The sequence below is a fragment of the Thermobia domestica genome, chromosome 1 (assembly GCF_964235325.1).
Source record: "Thermobia domestica chromosome 1, izTheDome1.hap1.1, whole genome shotgun sequence".
In the NCBI taxonomy this organism is placed as follows: Eukaryota; Metazoa; Arthropoda; class Insecta; order Zygentoma; family Lepismatidae; genus Thermobia; species Thermobia domestica.
Genome location: NC_137454.1, coordinates 328883852 through 328905236, shown reverse-complemented (window position 1 = coordinate 328905236; position 21385 = coordinate 328883852).

The following is a 21385-nucleotide window of genomic DNA, read 5'->3' as shown; positions in this document are numbered from 1 at the left end:
GCACTTACTAGGGCTTTGCGGGCTCTCAAGGAAGCTAGCACTAATTTAAATTTTATGCCTTTCGTAGAGCTTTTACAACAAATTTCTTATCACGCTTTAGGATCCAGGATTTGCCACTTCGTAAATGAATTATAAATATCAATACGATAAATATCATATCACTTTAGCATATTCAAGAATGAGCCCCAATTAAATCTGCATATCTTTCTTTACACGTACTAGTTATGTCAGGATACCCAGGCTTGCTACACCGTTGCCAAAGTTTGCAGGTACAATATTGCCATCTCATCAATTGCTCATTTGGACCATAAGCCAATTAATCCCATGAGTGTACAACTGACTGACTACCTACCTAACTAACTAACTCTATGGCCTATGGAACGCGCAGGTTCAATGCCGCGTTTGCATAAGCTCTCCACTCACTTCTATCCTTGGCTAACTGCATCCAGTTTCTACTTTGTATTCCAATCTCTGCGAGATCCATCTTAGTATTGTCCTCCCATCTGCGCCTAGGCCTTCCTAATGGTCGTTTTCCGATTGGTCTTCCTGTCAAGACTTTGAAAGCGTTTCTACTTTCTTCCATTCTAGCTACATGACCTGCCCACCTAAGCCTCCTAGACTTGACGACCCTAACAATGTTGGGTAAACTGTATACTGACTGACTGCCTGTGCAATTAAATCATAATTACACAATTCTTACAAACGTGACATTGCCAACACTAATTTTCAACCTACTTCTCTAGTCCAGATCTTATTTTCCAACTTGCCATAACCCTTTATGAACCACAAGGGGAAGAAACTGGCCACCTTAGCCCTGCTCTGTTAGCTTAGTGGCCTACCCTAGCTAAGTTAGAGTACGGTAAGTGAGCTACAACCTGCCCTCGAATATAGGCGAATTAGGAAGTTGATAAATAGAGGTAAATGCTGACGAGAAATTTGGTGAAGTACAGGAAATTGTATCTTACCTCAAAGATCTTTGGATTAGTTTTCACACAGCTTTCCGCCCTTCCCTGCCCTGGACCAGACTTCCTTTCTCTGTAGCTTTTCTTTCCTATATCTTGTATTATTTCATTCATACATTTCAATAGCGAACTTCCTCTAGGATCTTTTCCTTCTGACAATATCTCATTAGCTAATAGGGTGACCCCTCCATGTTTTATAATGTATCTAATCATTCTATCTCTTCTTTCCAAAACATTCTTCACTATATTCCTTTTTTCCTTTACTATTTCCAATGTTTTTTTTCATTTCATACCATATTCGCTTATCTAATTTTCAGCATCTTTTGTAACATTTCTAAAGCTTCCATTCCTCATTTTTCCTCTCCTAGAGTCTGTAGCTCATATACGGCAACACTCTATATGTATGATTTCATCAACCCTTTCTTCAGTTTTCCTTCAGCTCCGGCTAGAAAATTTTGTTATTCTTCGAATGCCTTCTTTGCCTGAGCTATTCTGGATTTTACAATCTTGTTATCTCTTGTTATTTTACTCTACCAGGTGATCTCGTATTTTCATCTTCATTTGTTGTTGTTTTTGTTTCTTTTCTTGGATACCTCATAACTTTTGTTTTGCTTTTGTTTACCTTCATATCGAATTTGTTGCTAAGCACTTGTTACTTTCCGTTCAGACCAGCCTCTAATTTTCTTTTTCTCACTGTCTTATAACAGTACGATATCGTTCGCAAATCGAAACCTATGTATATCCTTGTCTATGAACAGTTATCCATGGAGTGTGAATGCCCTTAATTTCTTTTATTGTATCTTCAATGTAGAAATTAAACATAATTGGTGACAATAAGCATCAGGGATGCCCATCTTTCCTCATCCCTTAGGACTTGGACACAATCCCACAAATTTACCATTCTCTCTCAAATTTATTATTTCCCTCCTAAATGTACATTATCGAAGTTTCTTTGTACCATTAGTAATGAAAAATTATATTCCCCTCCAAATAGTCTCATGGATGCAACTTGAACCCTTAAACCCGTCTCTATGTGCCCTTCGTGAGCATCCTTGCCTGATCATCTTTTGAATTGCTGCTTCTTCTTTCTCTCCTGTTACCTCAATTGTTGCCTTTCTGCCCATTGTATCGGTTATATATAATTCTTCGCTAAGTATACTTTATTCTTATTCTATTATAACCAAGAGAAAATCAGCGTAAAGTTTCGTTTATAGCAAGTTTACCAGGCCTGGGACTGAACTTGCAATCCTGCCCTCTTGTGATCCCTTTATACCAGGTGTGTTAGTTGAAATTTGCCGGTTTTTTCGAGAAAGAAAACACTTAATATTCAGGGAATCTCACCATTTCTTTATTCAAAATAATGACCATTGGATTCTACACACTTTGCCAATCTTTTAGGCAAATCATGGATACCATCCCAAAAAAACTTTTTCTTTTTCGAGACAAACCATTCGACGAGCCATTTTTCGACGTCTTCAAAATTAGCGAAGCGCTGCTCTGCAAGTGATGTCCCATCGAGGCGAAAAGTGATAGTCCGACGGGGCGAGGTCTGAAGAGTACGGCGGGTGCGGTAATATTTCCCAATTAAGTGTTTTTAATGTGTCCTGCACCAGTTTAGGGGTATGAGACGGCGCGTTGTCATGTTGCATGATAACCTTGCCATGTCTTCGGGCCTATTCCGGCCGTTTTTCGATCAACGCCTGATTCAAATTAATAATTTGTTGTCTGTAGCGATCCGTATTCACTGTTTCACCAGGTCTTAATAACTCGTAGTACACCACACCACACTGGTCCCACCAAACACAGAGCATTGTCTTACGGCCAAAGCGATTTGGCCTTGCCGTCGATGGGCCGGCTTCACCAGGTGCAAGCCATGATTTTTTTTGCTTAGGGTTCTCAAAATAAATCCATTTTTCGTCCCCCGTGACAATTCGATGCAAAAATGATTTCCTTTCGAACCGTTGAAGCAGGATTTCACACACGGTTTTTCGCTTTTCCATTTGGCTATCCGTCAGTTGGTGTGGCACCCATTTTCCATACTTCTGGGTCCTTCTCATGGATTTTAAACGTTGGGAAATTGCTCCTCGAGTCACATTTAGTGTTTGTGCTAATGTTGCTTGCGATTGGGTTGGGTCTTCATCTAATAACGCCTGCAATTCCTCGTCTTTGAACTTTTTCGCTGCACCGGGATGTTCCTTGTCTGTCAAATCGAAATCTCCACTTTTAAATTGACAAAAACATGTCTCGCATGTTCTAATCACTGGAGCATGTTCACCGTAGGTTTCTACCAGCAACCGATGAGCTTCAGCTGCTTTTTTCTTTTGATGAAATAAGAACAGCTATGCATGCCGCAAATGCGATTTACTTGGAACGAAACTCGCCATATCCACTGAGGTAAACAACTCTGACGCTATTCTGTTGGCCGAATGTGACTTGTGTATTTTTGAAGGTTAATGTTTACAGAAACAAATGACGTATATGCCGCATCCTAGAAATGTATACATATTGCTAGAGACATCTAACGGTAAAACCGGCAAACTTCAACTAACACACCTGGTAACACAGAAATGTTTCTCGGGTGTCCAAGAGATTATCAGTCACCGGATTCGGAGTGTACGCTACGCCCCAATTTTGTTAGGTAAAATCCTTTCAATTTCATACATCCGCTTCTATGTGTCAGAACCGTGACTTCCTGTGGGACATTTTTTTTTCTTTTGCAGAATAATCACATGAAGACCCCATGGACACCCATGGCGAGAAATGACACATCTAGGGACGCGCACGAGACGAGTCGAGACAGGATTTTCCTGAGAAAATTCGAGTCGAGACACGGCTCTTCCAATAGAGAAATATACATTTTTCGAGTCGAGACATCACTTTTACAGCACATTTTCGAGACGAGACAGCCATAAATTTTGTCTCGTGCGCATCCCTAGACACATCCCAAAGAAGTCCAAAGGAAATACCTGGGACATTTCCGTTATCCTTAAAGTCGCTCTTGTCTTTGGTGCGAGCGGTTCCTGGTTCGATTCCCGTTGGAGACACGGTCGAAAAAGTGTAAAAGTTTTTTCAGGCCAGTCAACCTGAGTAAAGTTTTCCTGGGTTACAAGGCAAATACCGGGATGGTACCTAACAGATAGGTCCCAGGTCGTTTCCTCACTTCCCTTACCTCAGATGGTGTAATCGCCGAGGGACGTCATCCCTCACATGTTCTCAATACTGTTTTAGTGTTACATATTATAATTCATAGCATAAAACTATAAAGTGATAAAGTGTTTCTACAAACATAATGAAAAGCAGTTATCATATAATTAAAAATAAATTAATCGCTGCGCAAAGCAAACCAACTTATTATTATAAAACTGATATCTTCTGACAGTTTCGACAAGTAAGCACTTGACTTTCATCAGACACTATCAAGAAAAGATATTAGTTTTAAAATAATAAATTGGTTTCCTTTGCTCAGCAATTATTTTACTTTTAATTATAGTATATGATACGCAAAGCTGTTACTATTGAGAATATTACAGAATTTATCAACTTTTAAAAATACGAAAGTCATTATACTATGTAGCCCATAGTAAATATGGTTTAAATGTTATTGTGTCACACCAACAGTGTATTGTTATATCACACTGTGGATCTCTCGTGACACGGAAAGATGCTGATAACTTCTGCATAAAATTATTTTAAAATTCGGGGCATACATTTAGAACACAAGACGAGACGAGAATAGTTTTCCGACAATCGAGACGAACCGAAAAATAATTCATCGAAAGTAGAGACGACACGAGAAATAATTTTTCAAGAGCCCAGACGACATGAGTAATAATTCTTCCAGAATCGAGACTACACGAGAAATAATTCTTCGAGAATCAAGAGACACCAGAAATAATTCTTTGAGAATCAAGGCGACACGAGAAATAATTCTTCGAGAGTTCAGACGACATAAGTAATAATTCTTCAAGAATCGAGCCTACACCAGAAATAATTCTTTGAGAATCAAGGCGACACGAGAAATAATTCTTCGAGAGTTCAGACGACATAAGTAATAATTCTTCAAGAATCGAGGCTACACGAGAAATCATTCTTCGAGAATCAAGACGACACCAGAAATAATTCTTTGAGAATCAAGACGACACGAGAAATAATTCTCGAGAGCCCAGACGACATGAGTAATAATTCTTCGAGAATCAAGACGACACCAGAAATAATTCTTTGAGAATCAAGGCGACACGAGAAATAATTCTTTGAGAATCAAGACGACACCAGAAATAATTCTTTGAGAATCAAGGCGACACGAGAAATAATTCTTCGAGAGTTCAGACGACATAAGTAATAATTCTTCAAGAATCGAGGCTACACGAGAAATCATTCTTCGAGAATCAAGACGACACCAGAAATAATTCTTTGAGAATCAAGACGACACGAGAAATAATTCTCGAGAGCCCAGACGACATGAGTAATATTTCTTCGAGAATCGAGACGACATGAGAAATCATTCTTCGAGAATCAAGACGACACCAGAAATAATTCTTTGAGAATCAAACCAACACGAGAAATAATTCTCGAGAGCCCAGTCAATATGAGTAATATTTCTTCGAGAATCGAGACGACACGAGAAATAATTCTTCGAGAATCAAGACGACACCAAAAATAATTCTTTGAGAATCAAGGCGACACGATAAATAATTCTTCGAGAATCAAGACGACACCAGAAATAATTCTTTGAGAATCAAGGCGACACGAGAAATAATTCTTCGAGAGCTCAGACGACATAAGTAATAATTCTTCGAGAATCGAGACGACACGAGAAATAATTCTTCAAGAATCAAGACAACACCAGAAATAATTCTTTGAGAATCAAGACGACACCAGAAATAATTCTTCGAGAGCTCAGACGACATAAGTAATAATTCTTCAAGAATCAAGACAACACCAGAAATAATTCTTTGAGAATCAAGGCGACACGAGAAATAATTCTTCGAGAATCAAGACGACACCAGAAATAATTCTTTGAGAATTAAGACGACACGAGAAATAATTCTCGAGAGCCCAGACGACATGAGTAATATTTCCTCTAGAATCGAGACGACACGAGAAATAATTCTTCAAGAATCAAGACAACACCAGAAATAATTCTTTGAGAATCAAGACGACACGAGAAATAATTCTTTAAAAATCGAGGCTGCAGGAGAAATAATTATTCGAGAATCGAGACAACATTAGAAATAATTCTTAGAGAATCGAGACTACAAGAGAAATAATTCTTCGAAAATCAAGACGACACGAGAAACAATTCTTCGAGAATCAAGACTACAAGAAAAATAATTCTTCGAGAATCAAGACGACACTAGCAATAATTCTTTGAGAATCAAGACTAGATTAGAAATAATTCTTTGAGAATCGAGAGACATCACGAGAAATAATTATGCGTGCAACGAGACTACAAGAGAAATAATTATTTCAGAATCCAGATGATACGAGAAATATCCAATTCTTCGAGAATCGAAGGTGACAAGATAAAGAATTCTTAGAAAATCGAGACAATAGGAGAAATAATTCTTCGAGAATCAAGACGACACTAGAAATAATTCTTCGAAAATTGAGTCGTCACGACAAATAATCCTTCGAGAATCGAAACCAAACGAGACTTATGCGAAATTAACGAGTCACTGAACCAGGGATCACTTAGTCCAAAACTAAACACTCTACCAGTGACAAGGAAGTCAACTGAAGATTTTAAACATGAAAACTCCTCAGTTTGTGGCTAGTGTCCAACTTTCTAGTAATGGTGAAATGCCTCTGATGATGATTGAGTAAAATCATCTTATATGAGATTCTTTTATCTCATAGTTAGAGTCGTAACAAACGGCGGTGCAACGCGCCATGAATCTCGGGCAAAGGGGCCCAAACTCGCTATTTGAAGCTCTACTAAATACTTGAATTACTCTGTTATTAATTTTGTCTATATATGAGATTTTTGTATAATAAAAATTCAGATTAGGAGAAAACTGGGTTGATTTCTATCCCTGGATGTTAAAATGCAACTTTGTTCAGGAACTAGAAATCATTTAAATATTAAACTATTTGAAATAGCTCGTATTGTACAGTGCACAATATCTTACAGGTAGCCAGCTTAGTTGGGCCTTTGATGTGGTATAGCAAAATAATCACTGAAACGAGAGCGAAACCAGTCATCAGTGTATCATTGCGATCATTTTCAAAACTTTTTAATTTTATACGTCTTCGCTAAATCCAAAACAGCTGGACTGACTAACTCTTCATGGTCCCCAGAAGGAGAAGGCCAACTCAACCGGCAAACCATACAATTATACAAAATCAATTCAAAGTCGGCTGCACTTATGGTTTCTGGCAAGAGGGTCGATGAGTGTCCCAAAACATTAGGGCATTGTACATTCCTGAATTGGGACCCCAAGAGATTTGTTACGGCATTGCCCATAGGGCATTGATGTTAGGAAATATTGGGGTATTTCATCTGATCCGAACTAGTATTTCGTTTGGAATGACCCATAACATCTGAAAAAAGGAAAAACAATTCCATTGAATTAAAAAAAAAAAGAAAGTGTAATTGAGGTGATCATAAAGTAAAGTGCAACAGAGAACAATGGCTTGAAGCATCTTTACCAGACCATTAAAATGTCGACGTCCGCGACACTCTGCGTTCTGCACTGAAACTAACCACCCCGCCTACTTTCTCTGGTAAACAACACAGACAACACAGACTATACCTAAAATGTTAGTTCTCTCTTTTTTATCTTTCCGTTATATTTCCACACAAACACACACACACACAAAAAAGAAAAAAAATAATTGTAAGTTACAATTAATCTGATTTGTGTGCTACTTTAATTAGTGTAAACATTAAGTGATGTAAAGTAAAGATTACAGAAATAAAGCAATCTTAAGGTTATTTTACTCTTCTAACTGAAGGAAGTATGCAATTCCATATTTCTGGTAAATTAACGTATAATTTTGCACGGTAGTTAAGAAATATAAAAGGCATTCGAACATTAGTCGGTGAAACTAGAGTGGAAATGTTTTGTGGTAGGACTATAATTCTCAATATATATGTAAAAGGTCTCCAAACAGTTAATTCCAAACCATTATTTTGTGTATATAACTTACCATGCTTCACTGAAATGGGTAAGTGAACGTTTTTTGAAAACAAAAATTACCAATAACGAAATATTTGGTAAAGGAACGTTATATAAATGAGAATATTCCTGCAAAACCATACGGGAGGAACGCAACCTACTTAGCATAAAATGTCCCGCTCACATACAATTGGAGGTTCCATACATCTCCATGGACGTTTAGTCACAGTAGAAACTTTAAGAATAGGATTAGGAATTAGATTTCTGGGCTTTCGGCATCTATGGTCATATTTGCAGTCAGACCTAAGACTTCGGTGAGCTAGTGTTCCCAGGAGAGTCCTGACATTTTTTTTTTTTTTTTGTGTCGTCTTGATTTTAAAAATGTACTTTCTCGTCTGAGTTACTGTCTCATTTCGAGGCAAGTATCAAGAGGAGACGATAAAAGCCTCTCTTCTCGCGGACAATGCTTAAAAAAAAAAAAAAAAAAAAAAAAAAAAAAACTCACATAAAGATGATTTTATTTACAAGAGGTATTTCGCCATCACTATCAGGTTATTGGACACAAATTCAGAAGCTTCCATTAATATCCTCAGCTGACCTCTTCGTCTTTGGTATAGCGCTCACCTTTGAAGCAACAGAAGACCCTTCTCTTTTATAACATCTTCTTGCCCAGCGAATCCCATAAGTAATTTTCAGTTCGTAATAAGGTTTTTTTTTTTTTTTTTTTTTTTTAAGATTATTGTAACTTTTCGCTTATAGTTGTATTTGCGTGTAAGCATTATATAGAAAAAAAGATTAGGATTTAGGATTTGGGAATTAGATTTCTTGGTTTTCAGCATCTATGCCCAAGTTAGCCCGTCACGTATGAGGGATGACGTTTCTAGGCAATCACACTATCCAAGGAAAGGGAAGGAAGAAAGGATTGGGGAAGGAAAGAAACGGCCTGGTATATGTTAGGTACCATCTTGGCATTTGCGTGGTGTGAATAAGTAAAACCCAGAAAAAATTTACTCAAGATGGCTGATCTGAAAAAGATTTTACACTTTTTCGACCGAGTGTTTCCTTAGGGACATAGAAAAAGGAATGATAGTTTGACAAGAAGTTGGATATAAAAGTATGTCTATCAAAATAAGGAACTCAAAATAATTTTAAAAAATATTTTTTTTCCATTTCTAACCCATAATTAAATACATATTATTCATCTCTTTTCACGACACCCAACTTCAGTTAACTTTCGTACGATGTAATCCAGATAACATAACTTTTAGTTTGAAAGCATCCATTCAAAAAAAAAAAAAAAAAAAAAAAAAAAAAAAAAAGCTGACAGTAACGATTTTCTTGCTGGAGAATATCTACATAATTAAATTAAATCGAAAATATTAATCATCCTAGACGGAGTATTTCACATAACATAACTGTTCATTTATGTGCTGCGTACATGGTTTTATTCTTCTAGAATAGTTTATTTATTTATTTATTTACGTACTGTGTACATGGTTTTATTCTTCTAGAATATATTGGTTATTTATTTATGTGCTGTATACATGATTTTATTTTTCTAGAATAAATTATTTATTTATTTATGTGCTGTATACATGTTTTTGTTTTTCTAGAATGGATTATTTATATATTTATTTGCTGTGTACGAAAAATGTGTACTGTTAAGTAGCAGATTTTGTACGTGTTATGTTGTTTGACTTCTCTTAACTGGGACGGAAATACTGACTCTAATCCTAACACTGACGTCATACTACTTGTAAAATTAGAAAAACAATATGTTAGAGGGAAAAATCACACATATATTCACATAAGCAATATACATATATAGAGTAGACAATTCTTTGCACGTTACAAACGAAGGAGGCAATATATATATATATATATATATATATATATATATATATATATATATATATATATATATATATATATATATATATATATATATATATATTTAGTGCAGGATCAAGTTCATCAAGATAATGTATAAATATTACATTTGCAACCCCTAAAAAGCAGAATGACTCGACAGTGTCTAATAGCTGAGGGTAAGGGGTAGTTTGAAGTAAAAATTCCCTCGGGAGATGGATTTTAAAAAAAAAGAAAGAACAAGGGGGAAAGAACGACTGATAAAACTGGCTTCCGTTTCATAAGGTCTGTAATTTTGAACCGAATACCTGCTTCCGCAGTGCTTCTGGATATGAGGCGTTTAGATACATGACCCTGTATTTTTCGTATATATATAGCTTTTCGGGATTGCGTGTCTGGTTGTAACTATGTACACCGGATGCAGTCACACATTCACACACACACACACACATACATGCATACATATAATACATTTTGCGCTTCTTCTTCCATTTTCCCCTCTTACAAACAGCTTCTTTCCCTGGCGACTGTTTGTTCCTATTTCCCTCCAGGGATTCCATACATCTGGAAAGCTTTCTGCTTTTACGTTGGAACAGTTTGTCGTATATCTCCTCGGGGAGAAAAGGATGTGAGCGGCTACTGTTGGTCATTTTATAAATGAACGTATACTGTAATTATAATTAACACTTATTTCTGTCTTTCTTCCTTTCTTCCTCCGTTTCTTTAAAACAATATAGTTTTACCCAGGTTGAATCGAAAAAAAAAAAAAGAGAGAGAAATATTTCAGTACGTGAATGAATTTCCAAAACTAGCGTTACCCACGAGGCGAGAAATATGGTTTTATCGTCTCGTCTTGTAAAAAGCCTTTCCTAGTAAGATAGTGAAATCGGCCTTTGATCCAAATTGGGTAGTTGTTGACCAAAATGTTAGTTTTGACCTAAAACCACTCTCAAAAATGTTCCGCCATCCTACCCCCCACCCCGTACCGAATTATCGTATCATGCATGCTCAAAATTTAACACTTTTTTTTTAAATTCTGGCAGGGGTGGACCAAATAATTGGAAAATGTCACAGATTGTAGAAGTTATATAGGTGCAAATGTGAACATTTTTTTTAAAACTATCGATGAGTATTTTCCTGGACTTTTGCTTGTTGAAAATTGCAAAATATCGTAGAGTTTTGTTTTTCCTTTGAGGAAGACACTTCGCTGATTTTTTTTTTGTTCAAAATGTTCTAATACCCTTAGGTATAACATGTATTTTTTTTCAGGGTCTGAAAATGATGGCAACATTGTTAAAAAATTAAAACTGAGAAAAGGCATTTTTCACAGGTTTTGAACCATTTTAGGACCCTCAAAGTAAAATCTTATAACAGTTCTTTACCAGAATTCACGATTTACCTTTCTCTTTCGTCACTAATTTATTTAAAACAGTCTCTAAAGTTGAAAATATTCCAATCAAGGAATATACCGAATTGAAAGATTGAATGAATTATCGTAAATTATATGGTGATTGTTTTTTGATTTGTTCTCATTATCAGGGAATATTTATGCGTACCTTATTGCTTTGAATGATAAAATAAATGAATACGTATAGTAAATAAGTTTACTCAAACATATGTAGAATAAAAACACATCGATAATCCAAATATCGTTTTGTCTTATTTTTCTTCTAAATAAAATGTGTTTGTCTTTTTCAACTCTTAAACTTAATTTTTGTACATTAAAATTTTAATTTCATAATTATTAAAGTTATAAGATTCAATTGTGTCCTAAATTACGAATTGTCAAAACACAACTGCAATTGTGTATAAAATAGATATCAAACTACTCTTTTGTAAAAGAATCATTATAATAAATAACAGGCAAACTTGGGAAAAATTGAAAAATGCAAAACAAGGTTCGGTACCCAAAAATACGCTAAGAGGAGCGTTTCAAGGTAGTCTTTTTAAACTGAGTTGTGTTCAAAATTTTGAATTGAGGGTCCTAAAATGGTCATAAAAAAACAATGAAAACCTGTCATTTTGAACAAAAAAGCAACACTTCTCTCAAAAAATATTTAAAAATTTTTTTGAGTAAGGGATATCACTTTTTTTTTGTTCAAGATGACATAATATCCTTAGGTGAAGACATATTTTTCTCAGGGAATATTTGAAAGTGATGACAACATTGTCAAAAAAAAAAAATAAATAAATAAATAAATAAATAAAACTGAAAAAACTTATTTCAAAGTTTATTTTTACCATTTCAGGATCTTCAATGTCAAAACTTTGAATCCAACTTAATACTGCATTTAAAAAGAATGCTTTGAAACACTCCTTGTAGCATATTTTGGGTACCGAATCTCATTTTTCAATTTTTTTCGTATGTTTGCCTGTTATTTATTATAATGCTTCTTTTACAAAATAGCAATTTGAAATTTATCTTATACACAATTACAGTTGTTTTTCCAATTCGCAATTTAGGATGCAATTGAATCTTATAACTTTAATAATTATGAAATTAAAATTTTAATGTACAAAAATTAAGTTTAAGTTGAAAAACAAAAACACATTTAATTTAAGAGAAAAACAAGACAAAACGATATTTGGATTATAGCTGTGTCAATGTATTTTCAGTTCACATATACAGAATATGTTTGAGTAAATTTATATACTATATATACAGTATATTCACTTATTTTAACATACAAATCAATAACGTACACTTAAATATTCTCTGATAATGATAACAAATCAAAAACCAAACATCATATAATTTGTGATAATTCATTAAATCTTTGTCAATGTCTTCGTTGATTGGAATATTTTCAACTTTAGAGCCTGATTTAAGTACATCAGTGACGAAAGAGAAAGGAAAATCGTAAACTCTGGGAAAGAAATGTTCAAAGTTTTGACCTTGAGTTTCCTAAAATGGACAAGAAACTGTAAAATAACACGTTTTTCCAATTTTACTTTTTTTTTAATGTTGCCATCACTTTCAGATACTGAAAAAAAATGTACCTAAAAGGATTACAATATTTTGAACAAAAAATCAGCCGTGTGCCCCCCTCCCAACATTTCTTCTACGACTTTTTGAAATTTTCAACACGCAAAAAAATCAAAACAAAAAAATACCCATCGATTTTTTTGAGAAAAAAATCACATTCACACCTATACAGTATCTACAATCTGTGAAACTTTCAAATTGTTTGGACCATCCAAACCAGAATTTAAAAATATTAAATTTTGAGCACGTATGATACGATAATTCGGTAAGGGGTAGCGGTAGGGAGTCGAAACATTTTTGGGATGGTTTTAGATCAAAAATAACATTTTGGGTCAATAAAGACTCAATTTGGATCAAGGCCCGATTTCACTATCTTACTAGGAAAGATCCTTTGGAATAATATTTTTTTATTACATATTATATTTCATAAGACCTATATGGTTTAGAGTTAGCACTTTCCTTTTATCAATTAGATATATACAGGCATGACTCGGTCTTCACTTTAGAAAGACTTATATTACTGCTGAGCTCCTCCGTGGCTAAGCGGTTAGCATACGCGCCTTTGGCGTGGAAGACCCGGGTTCGATTCCCGGCGGGAGCTCACGTGGTTCGGATTCCAGGTAAATCAGTAGGTCCACGTCTCATATAGCCTCGCTGCTGAACGGGACGTTAAACTCACAATCAACTCATTATATTACTGCTTAAAAAGAGGCAGTGGAACAACCACCCATTCGAATAATTGACTCATGAATTGAGCTTATCAAAAACATCTACACGGTTCTTCATATGGCGCACTGAGCACGGTTTTGGTCATTTTGGAAATATGTAATATTTAAGATCTATATACGAAATTCCTTTCAGTGTTTAAAAGATCCATGTCCAGATATTGCAAATAGCACTTACAACATAAAAAAAAATAAATCACTTTCTGATTTACTTAAGCGGAGCCAGAGATGGGCACCCTCACTCATTTTTGCCCTCAAGAGGGCCGCCCTCACCCCCACTCACCCTCATTTCGGTAGATGAGGGTGAGGGTGAAAGAGTCTATTGAGGGTGAGGGTGGCTTAGGGTGAGGGGGTCAACTGAGGGTGAGGATGTCTGAGGGTGAGGGTGGATGAGGGTGACTGTGAGGGAGTCAACTGAGGGTGAGGGTGAGGGAGTCAATTGAGGGTGAGGGTGAGTGAGGGTTAGCAAAAATGCCCATCTCTGAGCGGAGCATACAAACTTTATGTCTCTTTTCCTCGCAATTTTCGTAATTGAACTTGGATCCCTTGCGGTCTCAATGACCCATAAGTCACAAAGAAATAGCATGGCAGCAAACACCTGGCCTTGAAACAACGAATGGCATAGGTCATGATTTGTTGCTATTCAGCAAAGTTTAGCCTTCTTCTTCTTTTTTCCCCATGATATTGTTAAAAGTTCTTACGCAATGATTTCATCTCTAAATTTCAGAGCGAAATATATTTTTTTCCTGTGTTTTTAAAGATATGAGAAGTGACCTTGTAACTTTGCTGTCAAGTGAAGTTAAATATGGCCGGTAACTGGAGAAAAGAAATAATAAATTCTAGTTGCCATATTCATCATCCAGTACTAAAATCTAAAGCGCATCACTGTACGGGTGGTTGGTCACCGCTATTGCCTTTTCTTAATTTCCATGATGTTATACAGTAACTAGCAGAATGCCCGTTTTTCGAGCGGGAAGGATAAACTTTATTGAAAATATTTGACACTATACAACAAAGCTATACTATACGACATTTTTCTAGTTTCAAACACTTGTCAAGGCAAGTTTGATTTCGCCGAAATGATGCTCACAAGTGCTCACTAAATTACACCTAAATAACTTTTCATTACGTTAACATCGAGTTAAGTTGTTTTCTCACATCAGAAAATAGTAATCTAATTCAAACCCATAGAAATCTTTAGGTAAATTTTTAGTCAAACTAGCGTCATTCCGAAATATATATTTTCAAGGCGTCCATTTTTCAAAGTTATGTTGTAAAATTGCTTTCTTACACCTGAAATTTGAAGATTTTAGTAATTTGAAAATTTAGAAGTATTATTCAAAGTTTATATCCCCCCAACTGAATTTTTCCCAAAAAATCAACCTGAAGTATTTTCTGTGTCGATAATTAGTCGAACTGTCTTCTTGTATGAGATGTTCATATTGTGTATGTCAAAATTTATAGTAGCTCTATACAAATTTTATGGTTTAATGCCGAAGGTTCCGCACAAAATTCGTAATAATAATGTAAAATTTTCAATAAATACGTGCACCTCGGTATACAAAATTTTAACTTTCTAGACCAACAATAGGTTTATTACCCTATTACCACTCTCTTAGAACTTAAATTTCAGACGGGTTCCAACCAGGTGGTGAAACACAGCTTTTTTAGACTAGCCATTCTGAAGATTTTCCTGGGTTTTCCTCACTCACACGAGGCAAATGCCGGGATGGTACCTTACATACACACATACAAAAAAAAAAAGTAGCCTGCATGAATGTTGCTATTTTAGACTTTTTTCTCTTTTTTTCTTTCTTATATTTATTTTAATCCAATAGATTATTTAGCAATTTCTCAATTGTATATTGTATTTGAAGGGTCCAGGGGAAGAAACTGATAAGTCCAAAAATCGGTATTTTTTGTTTTTGATGCAGTGTTGTTCTATGAAAACGGACGTTTCTGTTGATTTAATGACGAGGGGAACACTATGATAAGTCCGAAAATATTTACGAGTAAAGAAAACCCATCCTGGGGAAGAATATGTTAAGTCCACGACCTTCTGGGGAAAACGCTGTTAAGTCCAGGTTATTGTTGTGTTGTATATACAACTATCAGCATTGATATCGGCCATTTAAAAAATTACTTGTTCACAGTATCCGTTCAGAAACGTGCTCTAGTTACGTGAAGTTTACAATAAACGTGGGTTTCTTTAGTTGTTGTGGCCAGTGGTAATGATCAAAGCATGGATGATTCCCTGAGTGAAGAAGAATCTGCTCCACCTTCAACATCTAAGAAAAAACTTTCATATGGAAGAATTCGAGATGTAATGCAAAACTCAGACGACAGAGCCATGAGACCGGCCCAGAGTGCACCTGCAAACGACGTTTTGAGAAGGTTAATGATGTAGGAAAACAAGAAATCATCAGACGAATGAACGAAATGGTGTCAAATGATGAAATTAACATATACCTGTCAGGTCTAATTGTAATAGTACCTGTGCAGAGACGTAGGCCTAGGAAAAACGAGAGTGAAGCGTCTTATTGTGATGCATCATATTTATACCGACTGCGGGTGGTACAAGAAGGATAGACAGAGGAGGTCACTGTTTGTAAAGCTGCATTCGCTTCACCTCATGTTATTGATCGCGGAAAAGTTGATGATCTTACGAAACATTTGAAAAATACTGGTAATCCTCGGCCTATGATGGTAAGTTTTAACGTATTACACGTTACAAAATAACTAACATAACCTACCCTAACGTAAACTAGCCTACAAATGTTTAACTTAGCTTATAAACAGTGCTCTCAATCGGGTCGATTCCGACTCGAGCCGGGCCACTGGTTGGGGCAGCTCGAGTCATGAGTAGATTCAGCTAGGATTGTGTTACGGGTTGGTCGAGTCAGCTCGGGTCAGGTTAGGTCAAACATTTTTGTCTTGGTTCGGTTCAAGTTGACCCAAAATCCGACCGGAACCTTATCCAAAACAAAAATGTTCGAACCAACCTGACACGTGACCCGATCCGAGCTGACTCGACTGACCCGTAACACGACCCTAGTTGACTATCCATTACCCGAGCTGATCAACCAGTGACTTGAAAAGAGCTGGGGACCGCGGTGGCTCAATGGCGTTCACCTCTGGTGCTTGGGACCTGGTTCGATTCCGGCCTGCGCCAAGTGAACTTTGTGGTGGACAAACACCGTGTGCGTGGGTTTTCTCGAGGTTCTCCCGTTTCCTCCCACTTTCTTCATTCCACCATTTCATTTATCACTCATCATCACCGTCTCCTTTAGCCTAACCGGCATAAGCGTGGGACGTAAAACTAAAAGATTTCATTTTTCATTTTTGAAAGCTGACCCGATTCGGGTCAGAATCGACCCGATTGACAGCACTACTTCTATATGCTGTCTCTAACCTATCTTGTTTTCACCTCAACTAATTTTAAAAGCATAACTCATCTAGGCCTATCATTGTTTAGGGTTCCTGAAGATATCTCAAGAAAAATATGCGGATTTGCAGTCACTGAAAAACTATTGCTCTTTAAAGGCAGTGGAGTACTACACAAACCTTCCAAAGGCACAGTAAATCAAGAAAGCACCATTGAAAAGACTTCATAATATGTACAAGTGTTACAACGATGTGTTTTTATTAGATTTCTTACAGCAATTTTGTATATAAAATTATCATCAGTTTCAAGACAGTAGTGATTGTTTGGGGAAAACTCTGATAAGTCCGGTAAACAGAGCACAGTACTTTTTTATTGTTAAAAAAGTATTACTACTATATTATTTTTCATACTTTATAATATCCAATCACAATAAGATATAACTAAAATAAATGTTAACAACAATAAGTATTACATTGTAATGACATTTTGAAAAATATATAACTTCAAACTTTAAATTTGTTGTACTGTAAAATTTGCAAAATGTGACTTATCATATTATTCCCCTGGACCCTTCATTTGTATTCATCTGTTGTAATTGGAGCATTTGGGCTCTGTAATAGGTGTGTGTTAAATAAATAAATACAAGTCTCCCAGGCCGCTTCCTTTCTTCCATCTTCCCCGGAAAGCGTGCTCGCCGAGGAATACATCCTTCATACTTGACGGGCTTAAGACCATGGATGCCGCCAATATCCAGAAATATGTATAAATAAATAAACAAATCGAATTTTAGAAATGTCTATCTTATCCGTAGCCTAGAGTTGGAGGAAAATATTTCTATTACCACGCCAAACTGTTTTGAAGATCTGGCCCGAGAAACATTCCAAGCCCACTTTGTCCCCTTATTCACCTTTCATAAAACTTCATCTTATCCTCAGCCTAAGATTCAATGGACAAATTTGTACAAATTTTCGAGTTCTACACCCAAGAGTTCCAAACATCAAGTAGAAGTTGAAGAAAAGATTTAAGAACACCTTACTCCCAGTAGGCGTGCCATTTTGTAATATTCTACATCACCCTCCGCCTAACGTTCAATTACATTTTTGTATAAAACTTCAAGTTTTTGTGCACAAGGATTCCGAAGATCTGATAAAAGTGAAAGAAAATGTCCAAGGCCTCCTTTTCGATCTATAAACCTTCTTTGTTTCCTCAGTCTAGGGTGCATAGGAAATATTGACATACCAAATGTCTAGATTCTACCCTTAAGGGGGCACACTACTAAATATTTTTAAAAAAATAATATTTTTCTTTTGCCTGTTTTTCGTAAGTAGAAAGAGGTAATAAAATATAACTTACCACAATAATATATAATGTTATTCTACACCCGCAAATACGAATTGGAAAAATTTTCAGTGTTGCCATCCATAAAAATTACAGTGTGACCAGAATGTGAATTTCTCAAAAATCTAGGAAGAGGCAGCGACTAGAAAAATGAACTCAACGGTAATTGATGACTTATCATGCTGTCTATGTTCCTTGTTTACTACTTTTTAAATAATGTTTATATTTATTTTGTAATAACTTATTTATTTTGTAATAATTTATGTAAGTTTTATATATAACGCGATCTCTTCATTGTGAAGAGAATCCCCACAAAACCGAAGTTGAGATACGATAACGTAATTTAAAATACACAGAGTGCAAGAATGCGAGGATGGAACTCAATACTTCACGCACCAAATCTTTAACTCAACTAATCTAGTGCAGTCGTTGCCAGACTCACAGCTTGGAATAATTGTGAAAAAAATGAAATGAAATCTTTGAGTTTTACGTCCCACGGTTATGCCGGTTAGGCTAAAGGAGACGGTGATTATGAGAGATGAGTGAAATGGTGGAATGAAGAAAGTGGAGGAAACGGGAGAACCCCGAGAAAACCCACGAGCACGATGTTTGTCCACCACAAAGTTCACTTGGCGGGGGCTGGGTTCGAACCCGGGACCCCAAGCACCAGAGGTGAACGCTCTACCACTGAGCCACCGCGCCCCCCAGGAATAATTGTGAATTATCTTTCATTTTAAGAGCAGGAAAAGCTTGGCTTTTAAAAAGAATAACTTGAAAAAAATATATATCGTATAAATGAATGCAAAGTGTTTGTTTACATATTTTGAAAGAAGATGACTTCGCAGCCAAAGGATTAGAAAACCCTGAGTGGAGCTACTTATCTCACTCTACTCTTTCTAATCTCTAGGTTTTGCGGCTTTTTGGTAAGCTTGCTGAAATTATGCTAGATTTAAGCAGGATGCTAAAAGCAAGATGCTAGATGCCAAAGACATGCAAATTATGCTAGATCTAGCACCATTATGTTAGATCTGGCACCGCTGAGCCTCCTCCATCTTTGGACATTTTTTCGTTACCCTTGAACAAAATAGCTTATACTGTACATTTGATGATTAGTGTAGCCCATAAGAAGAAGTCAGACAAAAAAATTCATAACAAGTCCGATTGAAGTCCAATTCATAAAAGTCCGATAGAAACGTACTTTTCGCGGCAAGACAACGCTTTTACTACCATATCTTTTACAAACAAGACAGTTTCAAATATTGTTTCGTCGGCAACACTAATGTTGGTAGAGGACAACGTATCAATAAGAGTGAAAAATATATCTCCTTCGAAAAGAAGAAGAAGAAGAAGATTAAGAAACTTACTGTATTGTAGCGTAGACACAATTTTAATTTCTGTCTACAATTTTCCAAAAAAAATTAAAAAAATGCGTGTATAAAGGGAAATTAGCGTAAAAGTATTTTTAAGTCTTAACTGGATGAAAATAATTTACATTACTTCTCAGCATTATTTTAACTGGGGTTTTAAGGTAAATTTTAGACTTTCAGTCAAGCAGCTATTGCATCATACCTATTTACTATGGGATTTTGGCTTGTACCTCATTCTTTTCAGAATAAAGCAACCTTCCAAGTGATACCATTTTCGTGTCCCTATCATATACCTGCAGTAATAGATGTTAAGGAACGTTTTAAAACAATACACAATTATGGTATATCTATATCTATCTATCTATCTATCTATCTATCTATCTATCTATCTATATATATATATATATATATATACTATAAATCCCGAAAGCGTTTTAAAAGAACCAGCAATCATACTAATTATTTTCACTCGGTTGAATAGCAGGCAACGCTAATATAATAATATTATAAACAAAGACAGACAATTGTACCAAAATAAAACACCAAAAATTATAAACAAAGTGCCAAAACAAATATTAAAAATGGAAGTTTATATTGCAAACATGAATATCATATATTTGTTGCAATTTCATGTCATTAATTTACCCAAAGCTCACATTAAATGCTTTACTCTATATTAAAAAATTGTAAAAACGAAGAAAGAAAGAGAAAGAAAATTACAAATCAGTTATATTAGCATGAAAAATATAAAACTGCAGGAAAAATACTCCTAATGAGTACTACGACCAAAAGAAAAAAAATTAACTAGTTCCTATTAGATTAACCCTACCTTCGCATTTGATAAAGCAGTCATGCCATACAACAGAGTTAATTTCTGATTGCACGATATTGCAAACATATTCTTGAAATTGTGCATACATGTTATGTCATCTGTCCATTAAGGTGCATTTGAGGCCTAAAAATGATCTTTCAATATCTCCGACGTAACAGCATCAAATGTAAAACTTATCAGAGTCTTGGAATTCATAGCAAATTCAACCTTACTTTCAATGTATTTTTGTTGATCAATAATGATGTTTCATAAGCTCCAAAATGTGATGTTGGAGGAGAATGGAGAAGATAAAATGGACAGAGAGAGTAACAAACGAAGATATTTTGAAGCGAATAGGAGAGAAGAGGGTACTTTTTTGCCAGCATCCTTTGTAGGATGATCAATTGGATTGGATACATCTTGCGAGGAAATTTCTTCTTCATACCGCCGTAGAAGACAGATGAAAGGAAAGTGAAGAGTAGGGAGAAAAAGAACACAATTAATCAATGATTTGAAAAACAAAAGAAAATATTGACAGTTAAAAGAGGAAGCTGAAGATCGAGGAAAATGGAAGAAACATTCCTAGGCCTAAATCTAAAAATTGGAAAAGAAAGAAAGAAAAACGTCACTAGTCCTAGGACCTGTCAAAAGAAAGAATACTTACCGTAATAATAATAATAATGATAGGCCTATATTCCCTCCAGTAAGGTGTGCTAAGTTCAATATCTCTCAGGTAATCTGCAGTGCACTATAACGGCAAGTAACGTGGCTTATGCCGCCACAAAAAGTAAACAAAAGTTAAGAATCAACCATGAAATTACAAG